Source organism: Nuphar pumila, unplaced genomic scaffold (genome assembly GCF_984573655.1).
Source record: "Nuphar pumila unplaced genomic scaffold, dmNupPumi1.hap1.1 HAP1_SCAFFOLD_419, whole genome shotgun sequence".
Lineage (NCBI taxonomy): Eukaryota > Viridiplantae > Streptophyta > Magnoliopsida > Nymphaeales > Nymphaeaceae > Nuphar > Nuphar pumila.
Genome location: NW_028323337.1, coordinates 29,296 through 35,528, shown reverse-complemented (window position 1 = coordinate 35,528; position 6,233 = coordinate 29,296).

The following is a 6,233-nucleotide window of genomic DNA, read 5'->3' as shown; positions in this document are numbered from 1 at the left end:
AATGGATGCCTTGACTTGTGGCTTCAACCAAAACATGGATCGTTGCAAGGGGGCGATTGCGTTGCGTTGCTCGGTTGTTGGCACTCACTGGGCCACGCCCGTGGAATTCCGAGATATTCTCCGAAACCCAGTTCACAGCAGCTCTACACCATGACACATGGTATCAGCTTCACAGACCATCCACCTGAACATCTGCAGCTTTTGGATCATAGAAATGGACCAGGAAAGGACGTCATGGTGTAGGAATTGAACATGCCGTGGTCACTTGCAAAAACAGTTTATATACTTCGCGTCACCACGTGGTCGTCTCTTGAACAATTCGTGAAATATTAAATGTGCCGTACTCGTGTCCTCTCAACACAATGCTTGTCGAGGAGAAATGTGTTTTGCTGCTTGATGTTGGCAGCACACAAGTGAATAATCAACTGCAGGCAAGCACAAGGCGACGCTGAGACGCGCTCGCCCTGGACCATGTGAACCATAATCTACGTACTTAAGTACATTGAAGCCATTCAAAGGCTGCAGCAATGACAGGGTTGTGGGCTTGGGGTCTATATGCCGTTCTGCTCTTCTGTGTGACGAGTCGGTCGCATGCCTTCGCGGAGCAGCCCTGCAGGGGCCTTAGCTACAGCTGCGTGGAAAAATGTGCGTCAATCGATGTCATTTTTCCAAGATGTGAGAACGCGTTGAAAAACCTTTGCCTGGTGCTGCTGATGCATGCTCGCTAGTTCAGTTGCAGCATACACATCATACAATGTCTAGGCTGGTCCGACCAAGGCGTCGGTGAAACTGACGCACGCACTAGCACATTTGAAATATGCTGTAAGGTATCGAGTGCAACAGTGTGGGTCGTGAAGATTAGGGATGAAGATGCCCATGGCAGCCTGCGAGCATGCATCAGACATCACCTACACTATTGAACTCGATGCAATACGGCAATGTGAAATATGATGGTATGCGTCTCAATGATCTGAAGCCTTCGTGGGACCAGCCAGGCATGTTTGATGTGTATGTTGCAGGTGGCTGAACCCAGCAACTGTTGCAGGTTGCAGCAAACCCCAGGACTTAGGAATGCATACTTAGGAATGCATCAATAGACGCAGCAACGCACCCAATGCACTGCCAAAATATAAGGGATGATGTATGCATGTGTGATTGATGTATTTATGCCGGTCTCTCAAACCTGGTGGTTCCTTGAAGTTGTGCCGCCCTGTGCAGGTCAGGGGACACTTGCCAACGGAATTCAGGCTGTCCGTCTGGGCAAAGATTTCACCAGCGCTGAGGTACGACAAGGCCAGGGATGGCATATCACTGTCGATCAAGAATACTGTTACCAGATCCTGTACATTCACCATGCGCATGCAGCACGAGTTCAGGGCAGTCAGAGTCGCTGTGCACTTTGATATCGGGTCGGTCTGTCACCTGCCCCTTGCATGCACCATCCTCGACGATGCATAGCAGAGAGTGTGGAAATGGGTGCGCTAGCTCATGGCAGCTTTGAGGATCCTTCCAATGACAATCAACTGCACACAGGAGTGCAAAACAACGTCAAGTAAAGCATGCAATGCTGCAAAAAGTGTGCAGATGTGCCAGACGTTGCCACGGGAGGCGATCCCGATCGCTGAGGTGGATGCATTTGGGATCTACCCAAACCGCAAGGAGCTACAGAGCAAGGCACTGGCAAACAACACCGAGGTCGCAAGCTTTCCGCAGTTCACCAGCGCTGGCATCTACCTCCCGCCGATGGAGTCGTCCCATGCAACAAGCTGCGATAACGACGCTGCAGGGCGCGAGCAAGTGTGTGAACGAGCAGGCTCCATGCCGTATCTATCGCTCTCCTGGTGGGATGGCGCCATGATCACCCCCGAGCGAGCTGCACTTTCGTTTCAGGTGGCCATTGACATGCTGACCGCAGATGGCCAGCGCTTTCATTTGGCCCATCTGGTCGTGCGTTCCCCACATCAGCCTCTGGGTTTTCGGGTTAAAATGCCCGGAGATACACAAGTTTTTGGGACGAAAATGGGGTCGACATCCATTCTGGCGAAGCACCGCCCCACACCGGCACCCTCCACCGCCACACCGTCCCTGCATGCCTGTATTGAATCTTGTGCGCTGCCCTATTGTCAACCTGCCAACATAGCTACATCGTGCTCAGGCTTGCCAAATTTGGCTTGATTGGCTCGACACTCTGTGCACAAGGCTCTGCCCTTCTGGGCTGATGTGTCTTTCTTCAGCACCTACCGCATCTATCGCACCAATTGAGAAGAATGAAATTCTTTTAATGTCATTTCAATTGGCTACCAGCAAGGGCTGAGGCGTCCAAGGAGACAGCATATATGGTACCATGTCTCCACATGGACACTGGCAACTTCCATAGCTGCTTGGGAATTGTTACAGTGAATAACAGGGCAGTAAAGGACTCAAACTCCTGTACTGCTCCACAGATACAGCTGCTTGCAGCGCACGCACTCTGTATTCTGGCAAGAGGGTGAGCCACCTGAGATATGCAGACTCGGTGCCTTGCCAGAATGGGTTCTGACCCCAGTTCTGTCCCAGCAAATCATGCATTTTCGGGCATCAGGACCCGCAATTGACAGAGTCTGGCAAAACACCGTGCAGACTCGAAAGGCCACGCTCACAATCACGGTCGTCTTGAGTCCGAAAGCAATCTCTGTGATCATAAAGCCACGCAACGAGAACAGTCCAGCGCTAGAGGATGACTCTGAAGGGTTTCGGACATACACAGCAGGGCGCATGGAGTCATGGGGCCCTCGCATTCACCACATCTACCTTGAGCTGCAAGGCAATGCAACAGCAAGCCGGTCAGACCTGCGCGTGTGGATTGATAGCGTCGAGCAAAGCCAGTGGAGCACTTCAGGCAACATGTCAGCTCCGCCCGTCTCGTACGTCCCTTGCATATCCTGACGGTCACTGCGGTGACGCAGTGTTCAAACTGGCGCACGGCTTGTATCCTGTACACAGGAGCAGCATCAAGCCTTCCTGCTCACAATGCAAGCATCAACACTTTCTTTTGAATGACAGAGCACATGCGACTTGGGTTATCGGCAGCGTTTTGCCAGAACGGCGTTTGACCCCATGTCTGTCCCCAAAATTCAGGCATTTGCAGGAGCCTGAGCCCAACAACCACTCTGCCTGGCAAAGCACTGGTTATTGGCTGCACGCGGAACACAGCACGTGGCCATGTGCCTTCCGCTTCTCACTCAATCTCTGGGAGCTTGGGCTAATCCGTGCAGTAACAGGCTTTGAGAGAATGCTGCTTGCCATTTGCCACGTGCAGGACTTAGGAATCCTGACCGGCCAGAATATGGTAGGTCAGAAATCCTGCGTCAGGACAGATTGTGCAGATTTAGAGAGCTTTGTGTACATGCGTCCAGCTGCATTTAGCGCTGTCACACCTCGAAGTGAGAAAGAACTGCCTTGGTAAGGATGCTGCAGCTGCAATTCCACACTCAAACACCTGGTGTGGAAGGTATCATTTATCTAACTCAGAACATAGCAGACAAAACGCAATGACGGCGGCGCATTATGTCCACACGCGGTTCACCGCTGAGGATCCAGGCGTCCCCGCACGTTGGGAGCTTTGATGTGGGAGAATGGAACATGCAGGCTACTGAACGGGGGAGGGTTTGACATAATGTACATTGGAGGGTACCAGAAGACATATGGTGGGACCTTTGTGAAAGCAGGGGGGTTCACGCTACTTGCAGCAGGTGCATACGTCCTTCCAAACCCCGCGTGCACCCGCATGCTGCTTGCAATGGATGCTTTGGATCACAGGTGCGAGCTGTACACAAGGATAGGGCATGAAAATGAAAGGCACTTGACAACGATTGCAAGAATCATGATAATCCCCGTTTGAGGTGGCTTATCATGATGTACCCTACGACCTTTGAAGATTCGCCAACAGCCCTGTCTTTCCAGGCCTCCTGTGTGCTCATGTGATGTCAGAATGCGGCGAGGAATGTGCGAGGGGATGCCCAGCATCGAGAGCTATCAGGCAAACCTACTCATGCTAGCCTGTCTCACAGAAATGGCACCAAGGTGAAAAGCAAAGCATTTGGCGACGGCGACAATATGTACCGGTCGTACGGTGTCTTCTTTGCAACACTACCGCATCCACATGGACATTGGCAACTCAAAGAACTACTTGCGAAGTATGTATGGGCTCAAGCATTCGGATTTGTGCGGATTGGGAATAGCTTGCGAGCCATATTTGCATCTGACAACGCTTGCGTTGTGTGTTCCGATCCCGCTCTTGCCAGGGCACACACTTGCAGCAGCATAGCCGCTTTGTGCCAAGCATGGGATCTTTATGTCCCTGACATGCTGGTGATACCGCACCTGGCATTACCTCCGAAATGTTCACCAGTTTTCTTGCAACGGCGTATCATACACCCAGACTGATATCTTTAGTCATCTTTAGACATCTCGAGGACTGCGATGTCGCACAAATGCGTCCTCAGGACGTCAGGGTCCACTTGACGTTTTGCCATTGCCCGGTCAGACATGAGATTTGACTCACACAACCAGTGTCAGAGTCTGATGGCCAGCTTGTCGTTGCAGGCAGCTATGGGCGATGGCAACCAACTTCACAGAGTTCTTGCAACCCCGTGACAGGTTGACCCCGTTGTACGAGGGCGCCTATGCACAGCTACTTCCAAGCAATGGCACGGTCTTCATGAATGTTCTTGATGTCTACATTGCAAACGCAACACGAGCAATCGTAGCATCTGCCTCCTTGGTCACTTCAGGCTTGATGGTCGGCCAGACTCAGCCCATGCAGTGCATGGACGGCACGGGGCACGCTGTGGCTGTGCAAGACGTGAAGGAGTGTGTGGAATTTGGCTCTGTGGCGAACCTCACGCTGAAGTTTGTACCGGACAGCTGCAAACCATTGAGCGAAGAGGACAGGCTGCCAGGTGTGAAACTGCCTCTTTCTCGACGTGTGATTGTGATGCGTCTTTCCACAGTCCACATGGTCATTGGCAACTCCGAGCGCAAGCTGAGACCTCAAGTGCCCATGTCATGGCCTAAAAAACTTCCCATCACACTCTTCCAGACACATAGTTTCACAGGGGAAGACCCCAATTTTGGTAGCGCATACGTCCTATCTGGCATCACCTGCATGCCTGATGCAAGCCAAATAGTCACGCAATCTTCAAGCATGCAGCACGCTGTGCAAGTCGAAGATGATCGGCGATGGTTTTGAGGAAATGCCACCATACTTCAACTCCACCTATTGATTTGCATCTGCATGTGATAAGTAGGCAGGCATTGGAGGAGATAGGAATCATCCAAAATGAGTGCTTCCCCAATCGAATTCCAATGCAGCGCTCGAGCATTTCTTGAGCATGCCTACGCATGCGATACATCCAACCCATTCCAGCCCCCGCCCTCGCAAACCGAGCAACTTGATGCAGATCCGGTAGCTGAGGATATGAGTGTCTACGAGCGAATAGAGACAAGGAACCTCAAGATGTCGAAAAGCATATCGTCGACGACATTTGGCATCGGAAGTGCATGCACTGCGGGAATCAACATTGCGGCGTCCAACGCGGCAGCAAACTGCGGAGAGCTCGGCCAAGCACTGCTCTCTGGAGGCGCTGGAGTAGGCCTGGCCGCGCTCATGTCAAGCATGCAGAGCTTCGCGATGATATCCCGCCTTCCCGTGTACCACACCCACTACGTCTACAACCTTGCTGATGGCTTTTCTTGGGCAATCCTGGACTATGCCTCGCGCGACGAATACATTATTCAGCAGACCGGCCGGCGGAGGCTGCTTGAGTCAGCATCGCTGACTGTGCAGGGGAACCTTCTATACCACACGCGACCAACTCGTTCGAAAAGGTCCGTGCCCATAAGCCGCGCACATGCTTGTAGAATGATGAATAAACCCATCAGGAATCAAGCCATGCTGGTTATTTGGAGCTTTGGCCACGCGCACCTTGTATGACGATGCATTACCACTTGTAACAAGCCGGTGGTTGAAGGGCAAGCATACAATGAGGAAATGATGTGTTGTTTGCAGCATATCGATTGACTCCAATGGACTCATGTCTGCGCTGCATCCCTGTTCAAGATGTCAATCAGCCGCTGAGAGGATGAAGCAACTTTCCATCCCACATCGCAAGGCTTCAAAGGGCCTGTGGTATTGATATCCAAACAGGCTCGCGCATCTGTGTTCACTCCATGCTGTCCGCTGAACAGATGTG